The 26,255-nt window shown below is 41.6% G+C and overlaps 1 protein-coding gene across 9 annotated transcripts in view; it reads left to right on the top strand.

The window, feature by feature from the left end:
• Nucleotides 1-26,255, top strand: part of ACVR1 (activin A receptor type 1) — a 140,846-nt gene that overhangs the window by 16,722 nt on the left and 97,869 nt on the right. For 3 of the 9 annotated variants that reach the window (XM_065525507.1, XM_065525508.1, XM_074009146.1), the window contains exon 2: nt 7,016-7,108. The exons of the other annotated variants lie outside the window; for them this stretch is intronic. The gene's annotated coding sequence lies outside the window, so the exon portion shown is untranslated. The remainder of the gene's footprint in view (nt 1-7,015; nt 7,109-26,255) is intronic. 9 annotated transcript variants of the gene reach the window in all.

Below are 26,255 nucleotides of genomic sequence, written 5' to 3'. Positions count from 1 at the left end.
GGGGGCTGGAGCTTATTTGGTGAGTGGTGTGGCTGGAAACGATATTGCAGATTTCAGGGCTGTTTGGGAGTCTGAGCCCATGAGATGTGGTGACTGATGTGGTCTGTAAGGTGGAATAGAGTAGGAAAAGGAGAATCTGATAACTGCAGGCAACCTGGGGGTACATGATGATCATGTTACTGGAAAGGGGTCCCAATCCAGACCCCAAGAGAGGGTTCTTGGACTCACGCAAGAAAGAATTGGAGGCGAGTCTATAAAGTGAAATCTAGTTTATTAAGAAAGTAAAGGAAGAATGGCCCTTCGGTAGGCATAGCCCCCCAAGGGCTGCTGGTTGCCCATTTTTATGGTTATTTCTGAATTATTTGTGAAACAAGGGGTCGATTATTCTTGTCTGCCCTTTTAAGACCATATAGGGTAACTTCCTGACATTGCCGTGGCATTTGTAAACTGTCATTGTGCTGGTGGGAGCATAGCAGTGAGGATGACCAGAGGTCACTCTCATTGCCGTCTTGGTTTTGGTGGGTTTTGGCTGGGTTCTTTACTGCAACCGGTTTTATCAGTGAGGTCTTTATGACCTGCATCTTGTGCCGACCTCCTATTTCATCCTGTGACTTAGAATGCCTGTCTGGGAATGCAGCCCAGTAGGTCTCAGGCTTATTTTACTCAGCCCCTATTCAAGATGGAGTTGCTCTGATTCAAATGCCTCTGACAATCACATAACAGAGCAGGAAGGTGTGGGGAATGCAGCAAGGTGACAGGCTCTATTTGAGAGGACTTGGGATGTCCAATTAGAGCTGTCTGGTGGGTTGTCAGAAGAAAAACAGACGGGGCATGCTGGCTTATGCTTGTAATTCTAGCACTTTTGGAGGCTGAGGCAGGAGGATTGCTTTAGGTCAGGAGTAGGAAACCAGCCTGGGCAACATAGCAAGACCCTATCTCTATTTAAAGAATTAAAAATAGGCCAGGTGCAGTGGCTCAGGCCTGTAATCCCAGCACTTTGGGAGGCTGAGGCTGGGGGATCACCTGAGGTCAGGAGTTCAAGACCAGCCTGGCCAACATGGTGAAACCCCGTCTCGACAAAAATTAGCAGGGCATAATGGTTATGTAATCCATAACCAATAGTAATCCCAGCTACCCTGGATGCTGAGGCAGGAGAATCTCTTGAACCCGCAAGATGGAGGTTGCAGTGAGCCGAGGTCGCGCCACTGCACTCCAGCTTGGGTGACAGAGCGAGACTGTGTCTCAAAAAATAAAAATAAAATTAAAAAGAAGAAAAACAATTAATATTTAATAGCTTAGAGAGGAGAGGGCTAGATAGAGATGAGAGCCTCTACTTCTTGGTACAGGAGGCAGTAAAGTTCAAATGGGGATCAGAAGGTCCCTGGAGAAAGGGGAGAGGGTGGATCTGTCCCCTTGGTCCAAGGGATGAGTTCTTGGAGAAGGACGTTGAGAGAAGAGTCTGGGAACAGCCTGAGAGGTAGGAGGAACACAGAAGAGAGGCTCCTATCATCATAGAGAGGAAGGGAAGGCTCCTCCCAGGTAGCCCTGAGAACCCAGTAAGAGAAGAGCTCAGGAGCGTGTTTTGTTGGAAGTTAGTCATCATTAGTAGTGTTTGTAAGTTTAGCATAAAGAAGGAAACCAACTTTTCGTGGGTTGAGAGGGAGGAGACCACTAGATCAAGTGACTTTTTTTTTTTTTTAAGTTTTTACTGAAGAAAAAGCCTGGCATAGTGTGGGACCTTAGGGAATAAGTATGGGTTTCTTTGGGGAGTAGTCATCTTCTGGTTACTCATGAAGTTATGTCAACAAGGAAGAAAAAATTACAAGAAACATTCACATATTCACAGAAAAAGTGCCAGAGTTACCTGGGGCCCCATAAAATCCGTTTATTTTCAAATCATAACCTCTCACCTTTTCTCCCCATCTTCCCTAAAGTTTGCTCTGTTATTCTCTAGACTCAACAATCTCAATTTCTGAATTGATATTCTTGTAAATGTCATTAGGATTTCTTACGGTGCTGATAAGGCTGCTTGTGATTAAGTGTTCAACCTTTGTCTATATGTGGTGCACATTTCTGGAAGGCTTTGTAGTTTACCAAAGCAACACTGCATTTTACATGATCCTCTTAATAACCTTGTACAGGAGGCAGGGCAGAAAATGATATTATTTTATTTTACAGGGAGAAAAAAGCCTTTGAGGTTTAAATATATTAAGGAGAACCTGCTAATGATGAATGATTTAGTGATGGATCCAGGGTGCAATTCTGGTCTCTCTGGTACAGTATTTCTTCCTTATGGTGGAGGAGGATGGGGGAAGGGTATCTTCTTTTTTTTTTTTTTTTCCAATTAGTTTATAATTTCCTTGAGGATGGGGACCATGTGTTCATTGTTGAGACTGTGGGTGTTGGGGATGGGTAGGAGAGCCCTTTGGTCCAAGCTTTACCACACACAAGGACTTCACATTGTCTTGATATTACCTTTGTATCACAGAATCCCATAAATATCCAGAATTGTGTATTTTCTTTTTCTTTCTTTTTTTTCTTTGAGTCAGGGTCTTACTCTGTCACCCAGGCTGGATTGCAGTGGCACAATCATGGCTCACTGCAGCCTCAACCTCCTGGGCTCAGGTGATCCTCCCACTTCAGCCTCCTGAATAGCTGAGACTATAGTGCGTACCACCACACCTGGCTAATTTTTGTATTTTTTTTGTAGAAGCGGGGTTTCACCATGTTGCCCAGGCTGGTCTTGAACTCCTGGGCTTAAGCAATCCGCCTGCCTCAGCCTCCCAAAATGCTGGGATTACAGGCATAAACCACTGTGCCTGGCCCAGGATTCTGTATTTTCAACAGGATTGAAAGAAGGTAGCATGGATCCTGTAACTTTGAACTTGCATCTCAGTATTGGACCATGTAATTATCTTGAGACCAGCCCGATAGTATTGCTTGGCCTGTTTTGTAAATATTTAAAACATACACAGTTTTTGTCATCCTGTTTTTACATTTAAAAAACATTTTTTGATACCAGAAATCATCTATAGTGGAAGTGGCCCAAACCTCTCGACTTCAAAGGGACCCTTCTCTGTATGTGCATGGAAGGACCTGAAAATGAACCAGCCCCTGTAACAAAGCTCAAGTCCAGTAAAGATGATGTTTTGTAACCACCATAGGGCTCACCACAGACACTTAATAAATACTTGTTAGTTTGAATTGAGGGAGGTGTTGTTTTGTGTTAGACATTCTCCACATTTATCACAATGGACCACTGACAATTTTTAATTTTTTGTAATGATCTTTCCCATGAGTCATTAAAGATACGGCACTAGGATTTGGGGAAGGGGAATGATGAAAGAGAATACAGAAATGGAATTGGCAAGTTTTAGGACAAGAGATGAGAAGTTTTGAGTGAGTGAATAGTTGAAAGCGGGAAGGCATTGCTCAGGGGAAACTGGAAATAGGTGGAGGCACTTTTAAGATGGCAGACCACGGGGATATGAGGATGAGACAGGAGTAATGCAGAGCTGATATCTTAAGGGGGAAACTGAAGGCTTTTTTTCAACTTTAATTATAGCCACAGGATAAAAGCACATTATAGCACTTTTTTTCTACCTCTACTAAGGGCTAGGAGGATATAATCTGTCTCGTAGAGTCTTGTCAAAGAATCTGCACTTCAGACTACATTGAAATGTATTTCTTTTTAAGTTTTTGGGGTGTCGCAGGTTGAGGAAGAGGAATAAACATTTGATTCTTTGTGTTTACATTAAAATTTCAAGCTACTATTTCATGATGAAGCGAGGAACTTTTTAGTCATTGAAGAGATTTAGGCGGATGAGTTAATGTTTGGTCATCAGAAAATGTAGCATGAGGAGCATGTTTCTCTTGGGAGGAGAAAAAAGCAAAATATGAGTCAGACAAAAACATCAAGTCATTTCCCGCCACTCGATGCAGCCACCCTTTTGCTGAAGGACCATCGACCCTGCACGTCTAATTCAGACAGTGATGACCACTGGCATTTGAAGCAGACTTCACAGTTTATAAAGCTCTTCCCCCTGAAGGCCACTCACAGTGTTGCTGACTCTTTGTATAACATTGGCACTTCTGATGAGGCGGGCACAAGTGAGTTATTCTTCTGGGGAAGGTGCTTTGATTTAAAACCTAAAAATGCCATCTGTAATCTGAATGGGACAGAGTTTTCCTTTGTGAGGGCCCATCAGTTATTCATTGACAATGACATGGACTGTCACCCAGTCTGGAGTGCAGTGGCGCGATCTTGGCTCACAACCTCCACTTTCTGGGCTAAAGTGATCCTCCCATGTCAGCCTCCTGAATAGCTGGGACCACAGGTGCAAGCCACCACATCCGGCTAATTTTTTTTTTGTGTGTGTATATATATATATATATATACATTTTTTTTTTTCTTTTTTAGAGACTAGGTTTCATCATGTTGCCCAGGCTGGTCTCAAACTCCTAAGCTCAAAAACGTCTGTCCTCCTTGGTCTCCCAAAGAGCTGAGATTACAGGTGTGAGCCACCATGCCTGGCCAGTTCGTTGGCATTTTTGAAAAATGCTAAAAGGCAGTAAACTAGCCTGTAACATTGGGAGAGTGTGAGGTTTGTCTTAGATACTTATTTTATTTTTGAGATGGAGTCTTGCTCTGTTGCCAGGCTGGAGTGCAGTGGCGTGATCTTGGCTCACTGCAACCTCCGCCTCCCGGGTTCAAGCGGTTCTCCTGCCTCAGCCTCCTGAGTAGTTGGGACTACAGGCATGCACCACCGTGCCCAACTAATTTTTGTATTTTTAGTGGAGATGGGGTTTTACCATGTTGACCAGAATGGTCTCCATTTTCTGACCTTGTGATCCACCCACCTGGGCCTCCCAAAGTGCTGGGATTACAGATGTGAGCCACTGCACCCAGCCTGAAAAAGATACACATTTTTTTCATTTTGGATTTGCCAATATGATGGCAGAACACTGTCATTGTCTTCCTGTATCTCTGTTCTTGATCTTTCAGTGATTTTTTTATGTTGTGTTCCATTTTGCTGGGTATCAAATTATCACCAAGTCTTTGTGCAAATCCAGAGAGGTAACTAACTAGAAATATGTGTGTGGAAGATAGGTATGAAATGTTAGGAAAAAGAAAATGCTTCTTCCTAACTTTTTTTTTTTTTAAACTCCTTTGGGGTCTGATTGATTCATGCTTTTTTATTTGTTGAAATTTTTTGAATACTAACTATGTGCTAGGCTCTGTGTTGATTATGTGTTGGTGACACTGAGACCAAAGGTGCTATTCCTGGCTTCAAGAGAATTCATGGCTTAGTAAAAGGAACACGTAAATCAGTGGTTACAGTACAGCTTGGCAAATGCGGGTGTGCACAATGTACAGCAGTGACCCAGAGGGGGAAACCTCACCCGCGTTGGGGAGAAGGATGTAGGGAAGCTTCTGATCCTGGAAGGTATTACGTGAGGACTTGAAGAATAAGTAGAAGTTAGCCTGGTAATGTAGAGGAAGGGCATTTTAGCGTAGGGAAACTTCATTGTAAAGATAGAAGGCATAAGAAGAGCATAGTACAAGCTGGGAATGCAGGTGTTTTAGTTGAACTGCAGCTTAGGGTGCCTGTGGGAATTGATGTGACATAAGGCTGGAGAGGTGGGTAATGGCTATGTCATGAAGACTACTTATTGCTTCCTAAACAATTCAGGTCTTATCCTGAAATGTGCTAGCTAGGATTTTAGGCAGGAAAAGGATCTGATTAGATTTGGATTTTGGAACAGTTATGAGCAGCAGCTATAAGAATATTCTTTTTCAATGGTGTCTATTCATTTATGCTTTAGACTGAATTGTGTCCTTCCCAGTTCAGGTGCTAAAGCCCTTACCCTCAGTGTGCTCCTATTTGGAGATGAGGTCTTTGGGAGGTGATTAGGTTTAGGTGAGGTCATGAAGGCGGGACCTTCCTGATGGGATTAGTGAGCTTGTAAGAAGAGATACCAGAGAACTTGCTGTCTCTTTCCTACACGAGAACACAGCAAGAAGGCTGCCCCTCTGTTAGCTAGGAAGAGGGCCCTCACTAGAACCTGACCATGGCATCCTGATCTTGGACTTCTAGCCTCTAGAACTGTGGGAAAGTAAATTTCTGTTTAAGCCATCCGATCTGTGATGTTTTATTATGGCAGCCTGAGTAGACTAATACAATCTATTTATTATTTGGGTAATTGTGAAACTAGGAACAGGAAGAATATTATAGTAATTCAAGTAAGTAGCAATAATTTGGCTACTGTCTTTTGTTTTAAAAATATTTGGGCATGGAACAAATCATTATAACTGAACTTCTAGTTTTGAGATCTTATGGTTAGGATATTACTAGCTATAATAAGTTTTATGAGAGAACCTTCTCCCTTGAACATCTCCACATCCTACCTTTTATTAAAGTAATCCACTGATTCCCTTCACTATAGAGGCTTTGGGTCTTTTCATTGTCTTCCGGTCAGCAGGTTGGTACAGCTGAACTCTCAGTACCTAGTGCCTGAGTGTTGAATCTGTTAGCCCTCTGCTTTATCTAATTTTGATACTATGACATTTATAGTGTTTTAAAGGAATCTTCTGTATATGGTTTTAGGAGTTCTGTGGGAATTAATACCATTTAGAGGATCATGTAACTATGGCAGATGATGTTTGTGATGAAATTGGTACCTATCTTGTGTATGTTTGAATAACTATTTAAAAGAGAATATTTTTCATAGTTTTGTTTTTATGTCTGAAGATCTGTCTTAAACATTTTATCCTGTACTTAACTTGTATCCGATATTTGAGTCTAGTTTCCCTTTCTTTTCCCAAGGTCTTGCTCTTTTTTTTTTTTTGAGACAGGCTCTCGCTCTATCATCCAGGCTGTAGTACAGTGGCATGACCTCTGTTTACTGCAGTCTCCACCTCCCTAGTTCAAGCAATTCTCCCATCTCAGCCTCCCTGTAACCGGGACCACAGCCATGTACCACCACGCCCAGCTAATTTTTGTATTTTTTATAGAGATGGGGTTTTGCCATGTTGCCCAGGCTGGTCTGGAATTTCTGAGCTCACGCGATCCACCCGCCTTGGCCTCCCAAAGTGCTGGGATTACAGGTATGAGCCACTGTACCTGGCCTATTCTTTATTTTTTAAACTCTGTCCTTTCTCCCCAATTCTCTCTAATTTGTCCTCTTTATTGGCCTTTTCTCTTGAGTTTAGAAATAGGCTTAAGTATTCTGTTCTTTAAAAAAAAAAGGTGTTTTGACGCCTATACCTCTCATAAGCCCCTTCCTGAGGAAGCATTTTAAAAAACGAATCCACATTCAATGCTATTGCCTCTTCAGCCTGTAGTCTTCTTCAGAACATAATAATCTTACGTTGCTCCCATTCATTCAATGTTTTGGAAGTGCCTACCAAACGCCAGGACTGGGGTGTGTGTGTGTATCTTTGTTTCCCTCCCAGGAGGCCTCTTTTTAGTGGTAGGGTCACAAGATTGGGAGGAGTTATTTAGCCCATCTCTCCAGTGCCTGCATTTGCTCTGCATTATACCCTCTGAGTGAATCCTCAGCCTTCACTGAAATTCTACAAAGTTAGGGGATGCAGTATTTACTAGGAGCCCACTCTGCCTTTGGACTAATCTGACTGCCAGAGGGTTTTTTGATCTATAATGAATTTTGCTTCTATTTATCCTTTGATCACAGTTCTTTTCAGCTATACAGAATATAGAGTATAATAGTATTTTTACATGATTTGAGCTGTCATATTTACCCCCAATATCTTTTTTCTAAGAATGTCTTCATAGCTTCCATGGGTCTTCACCATCCTGCCTGCCTTGTTGCTTATACTTCTGTTTGATTGAGTCTTTAAGAATTGGTGTCTAGAACTGATTGTAATATTCCTGACTGGGTTTTCTCTCCTCTGATTTTTTGACTTCCATGCTTGTATTATGCAGCCCAAACTGCTATATTTCAGATGGCCACATGGTTCTACTTGGAGAGTTGATCACCAACGGAAATCTCAGTTTTTTTCCATAGATGATACTGCCAGGTCCTGTCTTCCTCAGCCTCTCCTTGTCTGCTTATACCCTTGTCTTTTATTCCCTTTACTGCGTGTGGGATCTTAAATTTACCTTAAGTTAACTTTCAGTTTGCTAGGTCCTGCCCATAGCAGTTTGCATTGGATTCCATTTCTGTTATTTTAGGGAAGATGTGAGTTTTTCTGAAATAGTACCCTTTGAATGTAGTAACTTAACAGATCTATCTGATCTGTTAAGATAGATCTGTTAAGTTAAGATGGATCTGTTAAGATGGATCTGTTAAGTTAACAGATCTACTAAGTTAACTTTTCTTTTTATTTTTGGAGACACAGTCTTACTCTGTTGCCCAGGCTGGAGTGCAGTGGTACGATCTCGACTCACTACAACCTCCGCCTCCCAGGTTCCAGCAATTCTCGTGTTTCAGCCTCCTGAGTAGCTGGGATTACAGACATGCACCACCACAGCCAGCTAACTTTTGTATTTTTAGTAGAGACGGGGTTTCACCATGTTGGCCAGGCTGGTCTCAAACCCTTGACCTCAAGTGATCTGCCTGCCTTGGCCTCCCAAAGTGCTAGGATTACAGGTGTGAGCCACCGCCCGTGGCCAAGTAAACTTTTTCTTTTTCTTTATCTTTTAACTTTTTACTTATCTTGATCACAAATATTTCATAAGACATGTTGTCAAGTCTAGATGTGTATGTTCCCTTGAACTGCCAGCTTAGGAATCTTAACGAGAAAAGGAAACTGGGTTAATCTTGTATGATTTGTTCTTACTATTAGGGTTCGCAGGGATTACTACTTTCTAAGTGTTTAAAATCCATTCTCAAGTATTGCCTGGGACTTGTTCTGAGTGTCTGTAGTCTGTTGGCATTTTTCCCTCTTTTTTTTTGAGACCAAGTCTTGTTCTATCGCCCGGGCTGGAGTATAGTGGCATGATCTCAGCTCACTGCAACCTCCACCTCCCAGGTTTGAATGATTCTCCTGCCTCAGCCTCCCGAGTAGTTGGGACTACAGGTGTGCCCCACCACACCTAGCTAAGTTTTGTATTTTTAATAGAGATAGGGTTTTGCCATATTGGCCAGGCTAGTCTTGAACTCCAGACCTCAAGTGATCCGCCTACCTCGGCCTCCTAAAGTGCTGGGATTGCAGGCATGAGCCACCACACCCGGCCTTCTCATTTTAATTTTTCTAAAGTGTCTTCTGAAGCATCTTGTTCCTTTCTGACTTCATTCTTTGCTGACCTCTTTTCCCCAAGTTTTGGAATTCTCTGAGATTGCTTTTCCTCTCTCTTTCAATCTGTGTCTTTTAAGATTCTCTATGCTTGCATTGTCCAGTAAGGTAGCTACTAGCCACAGTCAACATAGAAATGTTACTGGCTTTAAAGAATCTACTGATTTCAAGTTGAAAGCCAGAACAGGAAACGCTGACACCTGGGTAGAAGGTTAAGGTTGACTATTCCAGGAATCGAGAGAGGAGCACGAAAGTGGCCACAGTTTAACTAGTTATACTTGCATGTTGGCTGTTGCCAGGTTATCTGTATAGGTTCCTGACCCCTGTCTCCTGCTAACAATAAGTCATTATTGCAAATAAAGTAAATATTAATAAATATATGTGTAGAGTATTTTTAATAAAAGCCTGTGTGTAGTGTGCCAAAAGATAATGAGCTTTGGAAACAAAGTAAGTTCTTAAATTGGCAGTTTCTACACCTGATTCTGTATAGTACTGCTAAACTTGCTAGGTTATTCAAATACTATATAATAATGTTTGTAGGCATTTCCTAGTGTTTGGATATTTTCTGTAAGCTACAGTTTTGATATATACTACTGTACTTCACATTTTTTATTAAGCAATTTAAAAAGATGTTTATAATAGTGAATAAACAGTATTGGAAGTATTTGAAAAATAATTTATGATTTCAGAAATTACAGTTTTTTCCCCCAAATTTTGAATATTGATATTGATAGAGAGTTTGAAACAATAGTACATAGTGCTTGTCCAAAGAACTATTTATTTCTTTTGATAATATGATAGGTACAGAAATTGAGATAGTGTTTAGAGATTGTTATGGTAATTTGATATTGCCATCAGTACTTGTGATCAGTGGATTCAACCCACCGAACAAGGAGTTTTACAAAAGTATTGGTCCATTACAGATGGTAATTTTGTTGTATAAGTACTGGTCTAGGTGAGAGGTAGTGATTTCTTGAACCAGACTTGGAAGTATGAGAAGAGATTGGTTGGAATCAGGATATACTTTGAAGATAGAGCCAGTGGGATTTGCTACTAGATTAGATGACAGATTATTCTAGATTATCTTTCCCTCTAAACTGCTTCAATTTATAAAATGGGTGTAGTTATGACAGCAACACTCATTTTTGTTGTAGCTGTGTCAGATGTTTCTTTGAGCTTGCTGGAAATCCCTTATGTTCATTACTGCTAATATCATCTTTCTAATCCAATCATGTAATTCCCTTGACTTTCAACCATCAACTGCTCACCATTATAGATAAAAAAAAATATTAAACTGCTTAGGTTGACTTTTAAGATATGAGGTGCATCTTCTTTCAGACTGTTTTCCATATCCTCTGTTGCTCCTGACAATAGCCCAACTAGACTGCCTGCTGGTCCAGTCAATCTCTTTCTGCGTAATAAACTACCTCAAACTTGATGGCATAAAACGACAACCATTTTATTGTGCTCACAGTTTAGTGAGTCAGGGATTTGGAACATGCACAGCAAGGACAGCTTGTCTCTGTTCCACAATGTCTGGGGCCTCAGCTGGGAATTCTTGAAGGTTGGGGGCTGGAATCATCCAAAGGCTCATTCACTCGCATGTCTGGCGGTTGATGCTGGCTGTTGGCTGGGAGCTCAGCTGGGGCTGTCAGCTGAAACACCTACATGTGGTCTCTCTGCATGGGCTATTTTGAGCTTCCTCAGAGCATGGCGGCTGGGTTCCAAGAGCAAGTGTCTCAAAAGACAGGAAGTGGAAGCTTCCAGTTTCTTAAGATCTGGTTCTGGAAGCTGTTACAGTGTCACTTCCACCATATTCTGTTGGTCAAGCTGTCACAGAGCCCCATTAAAGAGGAGGAGATACAGATCCCACCTCTTGATGGGAAGAGAGCCAAAGAATTTGAGGGCCATTTTAAAAAAATCAAATGGGGTGGTGGGGGGGGTATTTTAAAATGGCCACATCCTACTATTCACCAGTCTTTTCTGTCTTTCTGAGTCTCTGTCAGCTGCTCCCTGTCTCCACTCCTCACCCCCTCCCCAGTTCAAACTCCATCTCTTTCTCCATGCAGTCTTTGTCATGTCTCATCCTCTGGCTAAAATCAGTTTTTCTCTCTTCTGTGTTCCCATAGCATTACTGTTTGTAATTCTTCTGTGGTAATTTTTCAGTGTTTTTCTTTCTTGGTAGATTATAAACTCTTTGAAGGTAAGAACCATGTCTTGCTTACCTTTGCATATCTCATAGCAGGTAAGTTTTTTGAATGGAACTTTCAATATCAAACTGAGTCTCACATCTGACACCCAGATGGGTTGGGACTTAACAGTGGTTAAACAGAAAATATAATGAGAAAATTTAAAACATTCCTTAAAAACATCGTTTCTGATGTTGTATTTTAAGACTTTTGAAATGAACTCTCTGTTGTGAGTAAAACTTCTAATTTTTTTCTCCTTTGGCCATAAAATTAAAAGAGATTAACTTTTTTTCTGATATTATCAACATCTTCCTGCTCAGGTCAATCTCTGATAGGCATGCCCTAGTGTTTTTTTGGTGAACTTTAGATCTCAGTCCATTACTGGATCAGTTTAGGGAGTCACACCCAAGACTAGAAATGAAAGGAAATTGAAGTTTTGAATAAAGCTTATGAATTGCAAGGGTAAGAATTGTTTTATGAAATTTTTGTTTCAGTTTTATATGCATGTGTATAATAAGTTCAAATATAAAATAAGTATTAAAAATCTTTGAAAGATACTCTCTTATGCAGCCTCATTCTAAACTGTTGATGTCCTGGTTCATTTCTTTGGCTTTTTCTTTTTTAGCTTATTTCTTCTGGTGTCCTTTCTGAGGGCTTATATATGTACATATTGATTCTGGGGACCATACACACATGTTCTATTAATCTTTACCTATCTAGCCTCTTTTTATAATAAACCTCAGTTTCCCAGAATGACATATGTTGCTTTTTCTCTTCTGCTTTGGAGACTTTACACCTACTCTCCTGCCCTCAAGAGGCCAGGAGGTGGAATTAGCTTATTATTTTCTTTTTTCTTTTATGTTTTTATTGAAGTATAGAATCCATACAGTGAAGTGTACAAATCTACAGTATACAACTCAATAAATTTTTGCATCTGTATTTACCCCTATAAGTATCACTGCAGATGAAGATGTAGAAACAGTTTCATCAATCCAGAAGGGGTCAGTTTATTCTTAAATTATTTCTGGAACAAGGTGGTGGTGTGGTGGTGTGAGTAAATTAGTAGATTCTCTCTGATTTCTTCATATGGCATATGTAGGTTATAATGTTTAGTTTAGAAGATCGCAAAGGTCTGAAGCAACTGAGTTAGAAAGTGTTAAAACAGGGAAATGGGATGTTGAATGTGAGCTTTGGCAGAATTAAATGGGACGAGCTTGAGTGAAACAAGGGGAAAAGCAAAGAGGAGTCATATCACGAAGAATTCAGGAGAAGCAAGGTTTATTTGAATTTCAGAAGGGAAAACATAAAACTTAGTTTGCCATTGCTGCTGTAACAAATCATGACAAATTTAGTATCTTGAAACAGCACAAATTTACTTTCTTCCAGTTTTGGAGGCTCTCGGGAGAATCCACTTCCTTTGGCTTGTGGCTCTTCCTCCATCTTCAAAGCACCTTCTTTCCGTCTCGGTTTCCATCGTCACACTGCCTTCTCCTCTCTGAAGTTAAATCTCCATGTCTGTTTCTTAAAAGGACACTTGTGATTATATTTAGGGCCTACCCGGATGATCCAGGATAATCGCCGCATCTCAAAACTCTTAATTTAATCACATCTGCAAAGTCCCTTTGTCACATAAGGTAACATTCACAGGTTCTGGGGATTAGGGCATGGATACTTGGTTTTGGTTTTCAAGGATCTTTATTCATAAAGGGAAGGTCTGCTATATATTTCCTGCTAGTTCATTCTCCTTTTTAATGCTAGATTAATTTTTCTAAAACAGCACCTTGTACATTTTACTTCTTTGCTCAAACATCTTTGGTGACTTCCCATTGGCTGATACAATTATTAGGGCCTAGATTGACATTCACGTGGCTCTTTAACCCCAAGTCACATTTCGGGTTTTTCTCCTCCTCTTTCATCATGGATGCAGCAGCATGCATTTTCTCATTGTTGCCCCCGTGATCGGCTTGTCTTTGCTTGCTGTGACTCTTCCTCCTGCCTGTGGGGCCCTTACCCTCCCTTCAAGGCCTTCTCAGCAGCATTCCCCTAACCATCTGTATTAGCTTCCTAGGGCTGCCGTAAGAAATTACCACAAACAACAGCAATGTATCTTGCAAAGCTGTGGAGGCCCGAGGTCTGAAATCAGGGTGCCGGTAGAGCCATGCTCTAACTGATGGCTTTAGAGGAGACTCTTTCCTAGCTCCTTTCAGCTTCTGGTATCTCCAGGTGTTTCCTGGCTTGTGGCAGCATGACTCCAATGTGTGCCTCCATCTTCACATGACCTTCTCTCTGTGGCTCTCCATGCGTCTGTCATAAAGATGCTTGTCATCGAATTTAAGTACCACCTACAGAATCCAGGATGATCTCATCTCAAGATTCTTAAGTTTTTTACATTTGTAAAGACCCTTTTCCCAAATAAGGTCACACTCACAGGTTCCAAGGTTAGAACGCAGACAAATTGTTTGGCAGGATACCGTTCAACCCACTACACTACCTCAGTCAGCAGTCATAACTTACTTCTGTGACCTCTTGACATGACTGGCATGCCTACACAACTTATTGGGAACCCATCATCTCTATCTTACTATTTTTGGATAATTCTCACCTCTTTCACTAAACCATAAGTCCTTGTCTTAGTCCATTTGTGCTGCTATAACTAAATCCCTTAGTCTGGGTAATTTATAAATAATAGACACTTATTGCTTACAGTTCTGAAGGCTCCAAGATCAAGGCGTGGGCAGGATTTGGTGTCTGGTGAGGGCTCACTCTGCTTCAAAGATGGCACTTTCTTGCTGTGTTCTCATATGGTGGAAGGGGGGCCCAGGGAGCTCTATTTTTTATAAAAGCACGAATCTCCCTAAAGACTTAATCACCCACCAAAGGCTCCCTGCCTCTTAATGGTATCTCATTGGGTATTAGGTTCCAATGTATGAATTCTTGCGGGGGCACCAACCTTCAGACCACAGCAGCCCTTGAGGTCAAAAGGGTTTCTTTTGCTCTGAAACCCTCAGTTCCTAGCAGGGTGCTTAGCTCTGTAGTGCTTCAGAAGCAGCATCTATCAGATGATCAACTGTTTTTTTTCCTTTTTTTAATAAAATGAAAGGTGTCAAGTAAAAATCCTGGTGTGATTATCAGAATTTTATTTTGAAATATCACAGGTGATTTTTCTCATCGCAAGTTTCTTTTTTGTTTGTTTGTTAATTTCTGGTACTTTACTTTTGGTGTAGAGTAACCGCTTTTGATTGTCTGGAACCTTAAGTGAGTAGGGAGCAGAGCTGATGTTGGAGTAGCCAAGCTGAGAAAGGCCTCTGCGGGGAAGTGCAAACCCAGTGGGGACAGGGTGGGTTTGGAGATCGGCCAGATACAGCTTGGAAGGCTTGGGGGCCGAGCTGTCACTGTTACTTGGGAATTTGTCTTACCTGGGTGGGCTCTTGGAAGTCTTGATCCTCACTGGAATCCTTTCCAGTGGGTTCTACAAACCTGGAAGACACTCTTGTGAGCACTTGAACTTGATCTCCCACAGCACAATTGGAGGGCCATGCCGAGGGCGGCCCCCAGCCTTGTTTTCCATAAGGAGATGATGGTTTCACAATGTCTTCTGCATGACAGGGCCTCCTTTGCCTGCCCTGTAAGCACAGCTGCTCTTTGAAGCTTACCAGTGAGCATGGTTCTTAGGCTGTTTTCCCAATTATTCTCTTTTCTTTATTTGGCTTAATTTCAAGATTATCTGCGAATAGCTCCTTTTTTCTTTTTTGTCTTTGAATGGATGCTGGCAGTCTAACCCCATTAAAGTTTAAGTAGTGCTCTCATGTTTTTTGTATTAAGCATTTGAAGGTGACTGATTTTCAGCCTTTGGTATGTTCAGGCTAATATTCAATGGTTATCTTCATTTGGAGTTTTACTATATCCATGAATCCTAATATAACTGCTCAGGTCTGTGCAACATAACCATTACTTACAGTGCCAGGATTCTATTGCGGGGTTGGCCTAGAAGGTACATGTTAATCCTTTCCCATGATATCATGGGAGAAAAGAAAGGCTGGAAAAGAATGCAGAGACTGTGACATAATGTGTAAGAATGGCCTATGGTGTCAGGCAAGTGTGGGTTTGAATCTCATTCTGTCACATCCCAGCTTTGTGACATTAGGGAAGTTACTTTTCTTCTCTGAGCTTCAGTTTTATCGTCTGCGTAATGGAGATGATAATTGCTGTTATGTCATTATGTGTGTTGGGAGGATTGAGTGTGGTAATATGGATGCAAATCTCTGTCACAGTAGTGTCTGGTACCTTAGAAGTGTTCAAAAAACTGTGGCTGTTATTATTACTCATTTTTTAGGGAAAACCAAGGCACTAGTGATAATTATGGAATGTTTCCAAGTCACCCACAGTAAAAGTCTTTAACTTGTGGGATTTAGAAAACAGACCATTAGTGTGTTGAGTATTGTAGTGTGTTGCAGTATTGAATATGTCAGTTACTACAATCTGGCTCTATGGTATTTATTTGGTTAGTTTGCAGAAAGATAGACAAATGACATGAATAAAAGCACACTTATTGACTTTCTTACTGATCTGAAGCATTTATCATGCTGGCTGTGTAAAGCTATACTTCCTCTAATTTCAAGGCCTCTACCTCCAAACTCAATGGGAGGATAGAATTTAGAGTATAGTTTAATTATTGGTGTTAAATTTGTATTCTTAAGAATAATTTTGTGACTGTTAAAGTCTGAGAGGTTTATTCTGTATCACATGGCTTTTATAATAGAGATGTGATTAAATACATTTTTTGTGCTAGGAAACCTGGTATCTGTACACTGCCTTGCTGGTTTTCAGATCAAAGAAAAAAATCATAGTAGGTGAACCTTAGAACAGTCAGTCACCTGCCTAGAGTTAATATTTTGGATTAAAATTACATTCCTTAAATTCCTCTGTGTAGCAGATTATTTCTGAAATTTTCCAGGGATGGGGGAAGCAGGAACATAAAATGCTAGAAATTGAGTAAATTGCGTCATCTTTGAACCTTAAATATTGATGTTGTAACTGGATGTTGAAGACTTTGCCAGAGTTCATTGATTCATAAGTTGAAGAGTTCCTCATGTAGGGTCATGTGTTCATACACGGAGGAAATCTTCTAAGATCTTGGAGTCTTACAGCGGGAGATACAGGGCTAGATGCATGAAAGAACTTCCATGTGGAGTCTTCTGCCTGAATGTAAACTCTGAGGGCAGGAACTTGATTGCATTTGCTGTCATACCTCCAGTGCCTAAATCAGTACCTGGCTCATTGTAGGTGCTCAGTACCTCCTGGCCAAGGGCGTGAATGAATATGGGAAGGAAAGGCAGTGAACTTGCTGTGGTTCAGAACACTTTCTGTACTCTGTACTTTATGCAGTTTATTTCTGGCTTGGCCTTTGTTAAGGGTCAGGAAGTTGGTTGGAAGAGAGATCCATCCACATGTTGGAACATCAGCTGTGTGCCAGCACTGTGCCAGTCCTGGAGATGAGATGGTATAAAAACCTTTTCCAAGGTCTTCTTCAGTATTGGACTGTTGGGGCTTCTACTTTTTCTTTTGACATTGATTGTAATAAGGGATGTTTCCCTAGAATGACTCCCACTAAAGTAGCAGAGTGATCCCTGAGTTCAGGGGATTGGATTATTTTTATTTATTTATTTATTTATTTATTTATTTTTTTTGCGATGGAGTGCAGTGGTGCGATCTGGGCTCAATGCAAGCTCCACCTCCCAGGTTCACACCATTCTTCTGCCTCAGCCTCCCGAGTAGCTGGGACTACAGGCGCCCGCCACAGCGCCTGGCTAATTTTTTAAAAATATTTTTCGTAGAGACTGGGTTTCACCATGTTAGCCAGGATGGTCTCGATCTCCTGACCTCGTGATCCACCTGCCTTGGCCTCCCAAAGTGCTGGAATTACAGGTGTGAGCCACCGTGCCTGGCCAATTTTCTTTTTTATAAAGAAATGGGGTCTTGCCATGTTGTCCAGGCTGGAATACAGTAGCTATTCACAGGCAAGATCATGGTACACTATAGCCTCCAACCTTGAACTCCTGGGCTCAAGCGATCCTCTTGTCTTAGCCTGCCTAATAGCTGGCTCTACAAGTGTGTGCCACTGCTCCCAGCTCTGGGTGGATCTTTAACCGTGAGTTTTAAGTCAGTCCTGACAATTTTGGTTCATTTTATTGTCCCTGAGAAGCAGCTAGGTAAATGCGGTCGTTAAAATACATGTCTAAGCAGTCTTAGTGGCCTTCTTGGGCTTCCTTTTGCTCCTCCCAAGTTAGAAGTCAGGGCAAGTCCTTCCCCCTGCTTCATCCTATCCCCTTATAACTTCACATAAAATAATGACTATAAAGATTTGAAATCCCTATGATTGTGTGGAAGGAGAAGGGTTGAGAGTGAGTGGGTCTTATTTTCCTCCCTACCTTCCTTGTCAATTTTGAGCCTGTGTATTCTATAGTTTTTTTTTTTTTCTTCTCAGTATCAAACTGAAATCTTATTTATATCTTTTTCAACTTTAATATCCCCACTTTTTGATCTTTGGAGATTAGAAGCCAAGTATGGACAAGAGGAGAGTGGCCAGGGCATTGAGTAAGCATGTATGTACATTTCCTAATTTTTGCCATACCTGGTGGGTTGTGCTGAATTTCTTGGGCAAAAGGCCTGAAGTTCTGTTACCACCAGGGGAACAGGAATTGTGGTTGCCATCAGGATCACAGCCAGGAGTCTATTTATAGTCTGCAGTGAGTGGCTGTGAGCCCACCATGGTTCTGAATATGCCTCCTGCCTTAAAGTTCCCAGTGTTCTTGAAGCGGACCCTGCCCTGGCTGGCCAGACAGTAGTTAATGATAAAGTGGACGGCTGCAGGATGTGGCGCGTGATGGCCTTGGCGGCTCACAGCCTGCAGGTGCTTGTGCTTTGGCTGACCTGAACCCAGCCAGAGAGCAGGTGCTCCCTGCCCCCATGCTGGCTTCCTGGCCTTTCTCTGAGCTGGCTTCACTGACATGGAGCTGATGGACCACTCGCTAACCAGAGTCCACTTTCTTTATTCCACATATGCCATGTCAGGTTAAGATTTATAACAGGTCATGAATTTAGCTTCCTCCTCTCTCTGAGTTCAGGTCGAATATCTAGATTTGCCTTGCAAAAAGGGCCAAGATCAGCTGACACTTTGCACCTTTTAGCTCACATTAAGGTATACGGACTGGAAGGAAAAGGTGAAAAAATTAGTTCTCACAAGAAATAACCAAGAATGGAAAACTTTTTTCTTGCGTTCATAGCAATGTATGATATGCGTATTTATGTTGATTCTTGGATGCTCTAATGGTGGAGTGATAGTTTATGCGTTCAGTTCCTTTTGCAGGTGATGGAAAACTACGACCCAGACGAGCCTTAGTAAGATGAACATGGAATGGCTGCCATTTTATGGAGTCCAGGGTAAAACAGGTTTTAGATCTGGGTTGACTCAGGGCTCAAGCAGTGTCCCTAGAGCCCTGTGATTTCCCCTCCAGTTTCTCCTTTGTCAGTTCCATTCTCAGCAGGTTCTCCTTTCATGGTAGCAAAATGGCTCTGGCATATCCTACATTCAAGTATAATGAGAAAATCACACCTTCTTTTCTAGTAGTTCCTGTAAAATCCCAAGAGTCACTCTGGGTGGGTTCAGGCCATGTCACACCCTGCAATCCAGTGCAGTGTGATGATTTCCAACCACACCTCAGCACACAGAATACGAGGGGGTGTATCCCAGACCCAGTTCAGGAGTTGTTGCTGGGAAAGAGGGGGAGGAACTGAGGAAGCATAGAGTTTCTACAGAATGATTCCATGAAGCACATATTGGGGACTTTCGTTCTCATAAAAGAGCACTGTTCTTGGGACTTCATACAGTGTTGCTTGGTTCTCAAAAAGTACTAAGTTCTTGTGTGGTTTCTGGGTAAGTCTGGCATCCCCCAGAAGCAGGGAGCCAGTGATTTTGCTGATGCCCTTGGGATGTTCACTGCAGGGTACCAGATTACAGTAGGTTGTAATGGATGCCATGCCCAGGTAGTTGTGTGGTATGACATTAGATCAATTAGCTTTCCCTGTACACCATTACATTAAAGAGTGTCGCTGGACAGCTATTCTCAACATATGTTTTGTTTGTCTCTGAAAACACGTGTTCCATTTCTCTCTGACCATTCAGATTCATTTTGATGACTGTCTTGTCAGCTTGGGGCTGGGGAGAGGGGAGGACAGGCTTCGTTCTGGCAGTGCTTCAGGCTTGGAGCAGCATCCTGCAGCCAGCACCATAAGCTGTATAATTTGTCCATGGAGGCCTATGCATTATAGAAATGAAAATTCCTTCTCTGACAGCATTCATTGCTTAGCACGCAGCAATTTGGCTGTCAGAAACAGCTGGCCCTGCAGGGTGGGACAATAGAAAGGCGAGACCCGAGAGAGGCCAGTGCTTACTCAAGTCTCCCACTGTGAGAGGATCAGGTTACTGAGACTGTCATTAACAACAGACTGCAAGGGGCTCTGGGCACAGCTTCCAGTGAGCAGGAGCCTGTGGCTCAGACAGTTAGTGATTTTCCCCTGTTTTGCTGAATGGAACAAAAATAAATAAATTAAAAATAAACCATTAACCTTTGCTGACACTCAGTTGTTCAGTTCTGATTGTGTCTTCTACTGGGTGATGAGCATTTCTGGGGAAGTAAATCCCTTCTAACCTAAGTATAGTTATTGGTGCATTGCAGAAAACTCAGAAGGGAGTGGGGCTGAGGGGCAGGATGGATTGCTTGACACCTGCATGTTAGAGGGCTGTAATTTTTGGTTCTACTTACCTAGAAACAATGCTGAAAGGATCAGTATTGGAGACCTTATGAGGCAGGTTTAAACATGAAGTAGAAATGGGGTTGTGCATTCGCCCCAGATGTACATACTTGGAAGAGCCATGCAGCAAGCGGAGGAGAGGAACAGAGGAGCTGTGTGGCTTGACCCTCCTCGGAATCTGCAGTGTGGCTGGCTCTGTGTGCTTCCTGTATTGATTCCATGACTCACAGAGCATGAGCTAAGCAGAAAGCATACTTAAACTACAGAGGAGACAGCTGTCTGTTACAGGAGGACATATTTTCTGGGTTTAATGGCGCCACATTTTTCCTAATAGTTTGTACACTAGAAATGTACTTACTAGTAATGTCTGCTAAAGGGTCTTTATTATTTTTTCCTTTTTGAAAAAAAAAAGACATTCTTTAAAAAATCACGTTCTAAACATTATTCTTGACTTATTTCACAACAGGACTTCCCATGTAGGAAAACAGTACCAACATTTTGTTTTTCTTTTTCTACAATAAGCAGCTTTTCACTGTGGGTTGTTTTTTTTTCCCCACCTCTTGATAGCAAGGGTCTATCGGAAGTTTAAAGCAATGCAGCGGGAAGTACCTTGCCTTTTTGAAGCGAATAGCGTTTCAGAGATATTGGGCGGCTCAAGGTTAGTTCGCCTGTTGGAATTCGTTTGTTGTTCAGTGTGGCTGGAACTGTACTTTCTCCTGCTCTCCCTCTAAATCTGTTTCGCTTTTACATGATAGAGGCTGAAGTTCCCAGATGTTGTTTGGATTAAAGAGTGTGTGTGGGGAGGGGGGAAAAAAAAAGCTTTCTTGATGATAATAACAGAGTCAGACTGGCTGGTTCTGTACTGACAGGAAAATGGAGAGATAAAAACTCCATTAATGGTGTGTGCATTGCCTAAGTAGCCAATAAAACAATGCTGTCCTCACTGGAAGCCGGTCCCAGACTGGCAACGCTTCGTGCCAACTGTAGGAGACAACAGCTGCAAAGAGGGGCAGAGAATTCGAGTCAAGAGTCCACGTTCAATGACTGGCTTGGGGGGCAGTTCTTTTGTTCTCTTCCTCCTCCTCCTCCTCCTTCTCCTCCTACTTTTGCCCATTTTCCTTGATGAGCCCCTCTTAATGCTCACTGTTCCAGAAATTGAACCACATCTGATTAAAACTTAATGGTTACTCACAGAATGAAGTTGGCTGGTAGTTTCCAAGCCTGTTTGTCTGGTTTCCTTTGAGTTTGTGACAATAGAAATTGTTATTTTGTATAAAATGTATCTAAGGGTTACAGTCCTTAAAGTTTGACAGAACAGTCACTTATCACAGATGTACTGCTCTGTTTTCCCTCAAATATCTTTAAATTTCCATGCTTGAAAATAAATTAAAAAATTAAAAAAAAATTTTTTTTTTTTTAAAAAGCATCTCATTTTAGAAGAAAATGGAAAATGGCAAAGGCTTGCTTTAGTCAGCTTTCATTCTATGTGTACTTCCTGAACCCTTTCTCTGAGTGAAGCTCTCTTCTGTGACGCTGGGCCAGGTAAGGCTATGTGCAGAGGAGACCTGACTTTGGGAACTTACTGTCTCTTGGTCAGGTAAATCCTTTGATCTCCAAAGGGAAAGAAAGACATGCTGTTTGCATGGTTTAGAAAAGCATCCCTGTAAATTCAAAAGAGAGATGAGCTGATTACCTAGCCCTGCCTCTGTTACACGTGAGTGTAAAATTTAAATTACTTTGACTTTTATTCATAATATACATGGGGAAGGGAAAATATATTTGAGTGTTTATCTTTGTGCCACATCCTGTGCTACGAACTTTATATATATTAGGAAGTTGGTATCTGTAGCCTCATTTTACAGGCGAAAGAAATGTAAATCTTAAGGAGCTCATTTACTCAAGGCTGCAAAGTCTGTTCTTCCTGTTCATAGGTGCAGATGTAATGAAGGACATGATATGAACCAATTCATCTGGTATTTATTGCATGTAATTACAGTAGGCATCCAGAAGAGGAGATGGAGTGTTCTTTATCTAGTCCCTTCAGAATGCTGGTGTCATGGGGGAAGGGCACACACTACTTTTAAATTCTGGAAGCCTTATAAATCCTGGAAGGCTTCATAAAGGAGGAGAGACATTCATTTATCTTGCAGCACACCCCCTTGAGTGTGCTTATTGTGTCAGGCACCCTGGTAGGGACTGGGGACTCAGTGCTAAAGACGACAAAGTCCTTCTGTTGTCAGAAGGTGGTGGTGATTTCCTGGTGGGCAAAGCCGTGGGAGGGGAGAACAAGGGTGGGTATCCAAGTACGCTGGAGGAGATGAATCTTGAGAAAAGTACCTGGCGAAGAGCTCAGCTGGGAGTGACGCTTGTCCAGGTTTCCTTCCTGAAATGGAGGACTTTGTGCGCAGATATAAGGTGGTGGATAAAATGTGTAGGAAGGAGCAATAAGGAATGCTTTTAGGTACAACCTGTGTTTCCTTTTTGGAAACCCCATGTGAATTATGAGCTGTCTCAAGGTTCCTGACTGCGGACCTCTCACTCTCAGGCCACACCAAGTGGCCAGTGGCCACAGTATCTCAAGCCTGGTTTCTTCTCTCATCACTAAAGATGGCAAAGTAAGGTCATGGGCAAACCTTGTTCTTACAGAAAAGCCTTTATGTTAGGCATTTCCAAAAAAGTATTTGCCTCTTCTGACACAGTTTTAATTTACACGGCAAAGTAGGGAGCCTGCTCTGAGGAAATACGACTCCCCATGATGAATATTAGATATTGAATGGCCTTTAACATGTCATGCATGCATTACTGTGCCAGCTTGTCTTTTTCTAAATGTCAGGTCGTCACTGTTAATTTTATATGTTTAAAAGATTTGGGTGAATTCCAGGTGTAACACTTTGGTTTTCATTTTTACATTTCATAGTAGTTGAAAGGCTCCATGGTATTCTTGATAGATGCTTGTCTGCGTCCATATTGATGAAGAACAGTAGAGTATATTAAATTAAAGGTTGTTGGCTGGTTGGTTGGTGGTGACTTGCTTTCTGTTTTCTGTTCACTAGATGATGCTTGGAGGATGTAATCTTCATACTGGTTATCAATCTGAAGGTTTCCCTTTGTTCTGTCAGTAAACCTTACTGGTTAACAGATCCTTGTTTTTAACCACTGGTTTTCAGCCCTGCTGTGGGGCAGAGCTACACTGCAGTCCATTGTGAGTATTGCTAAGTAATTTATTATTCATTATTGAGGTAAAGAAATTTTGACATACATTGGAGCTGATTCAGCACAATACTCTCCCATGCGTTCCATTATGTCTTTCAGAGTGAGAAAAAAATGGAACTCAAAGGCAAGTCAAAGTACTGTATGTTTTAGTTAGTAAAATACATTATTAAGAAAAAGAAAAATTGTTAAGGAAAGGAAAGAAATGAGTATCACAGAAGTCAGCATTATGGTTATAAGAGCATCAATAATATTAATAACTTATCCTTTAATGGTGCTTATATCATGTTCTGTTCTGAGTGCTTTACATATATTAACTCATTTAATTATTACGCTAATTCTGCAAGGCAGGTATAATTTTTAATCTAAACTTTTCAGATGAAGGGAATGAGGCACATTAAGTTAGCTCCTGAGGCCTGAAAGGTAGCACACACGTGGCAGGACCACAGTTCTAACTGGCTCAGTTCTGGGTTTTCACCACAGTGTAGGGGAGGAAGGGGGCATAGTGGTTGAGGACACATGGGGTGCGGTGCGGTGGGGTGTGGAGTGCTGGCAGTTTCCTAGAAAGGAAACATCAGGACCTTCACTAAAGGTTTTAGTTGCATTTTTAGTATATATGGATTGTTTTAGTCCATTTGGGCTGTTATGACAAAATTCTAGAGGCTGTGTAGCTTATAAAGACCCGATGTTTATTTTACGCAGTTCTGGAGGCTGGGAAGCCCAAGATCAAGGCACTGGCAGATTCAGTGTCTGGCGAGGGCTTCTTAGGTCATAGTTGGCATCTTCTTGCTCTGTCTTCACATGGTGGAAGGGATAAGGTAGCTCTCTGGGGTCTCTCTTATAAGGGCACTAAATCCACAGGAAAACTCATCCCAAACTCAAACCTGGACAAGCGTCACTCCCAGCTGAGCTCTTCGCCAGGTACTTTTCTCAAGATTCATCTCCTCCAGCGTACTTGGATACCCACCCTTGTTCTCCCCTCCCATGGCTTTGCCCACCAGTCATGATTTAATCACCTCCAAAAACCTCACTTCCTAATGTCATCCCATTGGTGACTAGGTTGCAACATATTAATTTGTGGATACAAACATTTAGACCATAGCATGGATTGAATATATATAGTCCTATGCTATATGTTTTTATATATATGAATATATTTGTTTATTTGATATACATCTACATGAATTCATACTGTATTTGAGAAATGGCAGTATGAATGGCATGTGTGTGTGATATATATAGCTCCCTATTCTTGCTGTTTGATGTGTTAATACAATAAACCCCACAGTTGGGACCCATCCATCTACCTCTAGAGAAAGAGCATAATCACATATGGAAGCTTTTTTCAACCCTGGAATGCCCCTACCTCTGTGGAGCATTCACATTTATTTGCCTCTTAAAAAAATTTTACCAGGCTGGGCATGGTGGCTGATGTACAGTAATCCCAGCACTTTGGGAGGTCGAGGCAGGCAGATCACCTGAGGTCAGGAGATTGTGACCATCCTGGCTAACACGGTGAAACCCCGTCTCTACTAAAAATACAAAAAATTAGCCGGGCATGGTGGCATGCGCCTGTAATCCCAGCTACTTGGGAGGCTGAGGCAGGAGAATTGCTTGAACTCAGGAGGCGTAGGTTGCGGTGAGCCGAGATCGCGCCACTGCACTCCAGCCTGGGCGACAGGTGATTTTAAATATAATCCAAAATTATATTTAAAGGAAAATAGCTTCTAGACATGTATGTGACCTGCCCTTTGTATGTCCAAAGTATTATTGAAAAACAGTGGAAGGATACCTCATGGTTGTATTAAACCAGTCTAAATTTGGTTAGAAGTTCTAAGAGACTCAGTTGAATTCATGTTAGTATGTGTTGTCTTAAGCCTGAGTGCACAGCAGTTCTGGCAGAACCAACAAAAATGCTGCCCATGAAACAACTAAAACTGATTTTTAAAAAAGCTGTTATCTAAGAGTTACCTCCACCAGTACTTAATGCATTCAAAATTAAAACTAACAGGAGCTAACCTTTTCCTTCCTGACAGTTTTAGAAAATAAGCCATTCTAAAACTTACAGAAGATTATCATTTCCCTCTTGGATTTAGAAAGTAAAAAAGCAAAATCAGGTAGACAGATGTTTTTGAAATGGACTAGGGTTCAGTGACCCGAAACTCAGTTGAATTTTTCTCGTAATTGTTGACAGTGTGAATGGTAAACAGACAATTGCTAACGTTTTATTTCCTTTTTATATGTGTGTTGTACTTTCATGTCCTGTCATATTGAAGCAATCCTGAAGGTATTAACTGTTTCTTACCTTGTCTCTCTCAGTGATACTCAACTCCCAGCTGCTCATTTGAGCCACCTGGAGAGTTGGGACAATGCCATCCTCCATTTCCACCAGAGAGCACTCTTCAGGCACTTTTAATGTACAGCCAAGGGTGAGAACAACTGGGCTTATTTAGTCCTTTAACCATGGGGTTTTGGGTAATGCTTGTCTGCCCTTCCTCTTCAGTGCACAAAGCTCAAGTATATGCTGAACATCAGGGATGCAAAGATACAGGAAGCCAACCTGTGCAGTATGGAGACTAATTTGTTAACTTACTGATCTCTGGAGGAACTTTTACTTAGAGAATTCAGCAGGCTGTAGTATCACCTCTACCAGAGGAAGGATAGGGCTGACAATTTACTAGTCTCTAGCTCTTCTTGAATTGCTTTTGAAGGGTAGAAATGTGTGACAAAAGGTTTATACATGTGTGTGTCTGTACTTATATATAAAAATAGATGTTTTTAAGTCT

The sequence above is a fragment of the Macaca fascicularis genome, chromosome 12 (genome assembly GCF_037993035.2).
Source record: "Macaca fascicularis isolate 582-1 chromosome 12, T2T-MFA8v1.1".
Taxonomy (NCBI): domain Eukaryota; kingdom Metazoa; phylum Chordata; class Mammalia; order Primates; family Cercopithecidae; genus Macaca; species Macaca fascicularis.
This window is presented reverse-complemented; position numbering and strand designations above follow the sequence as displayed.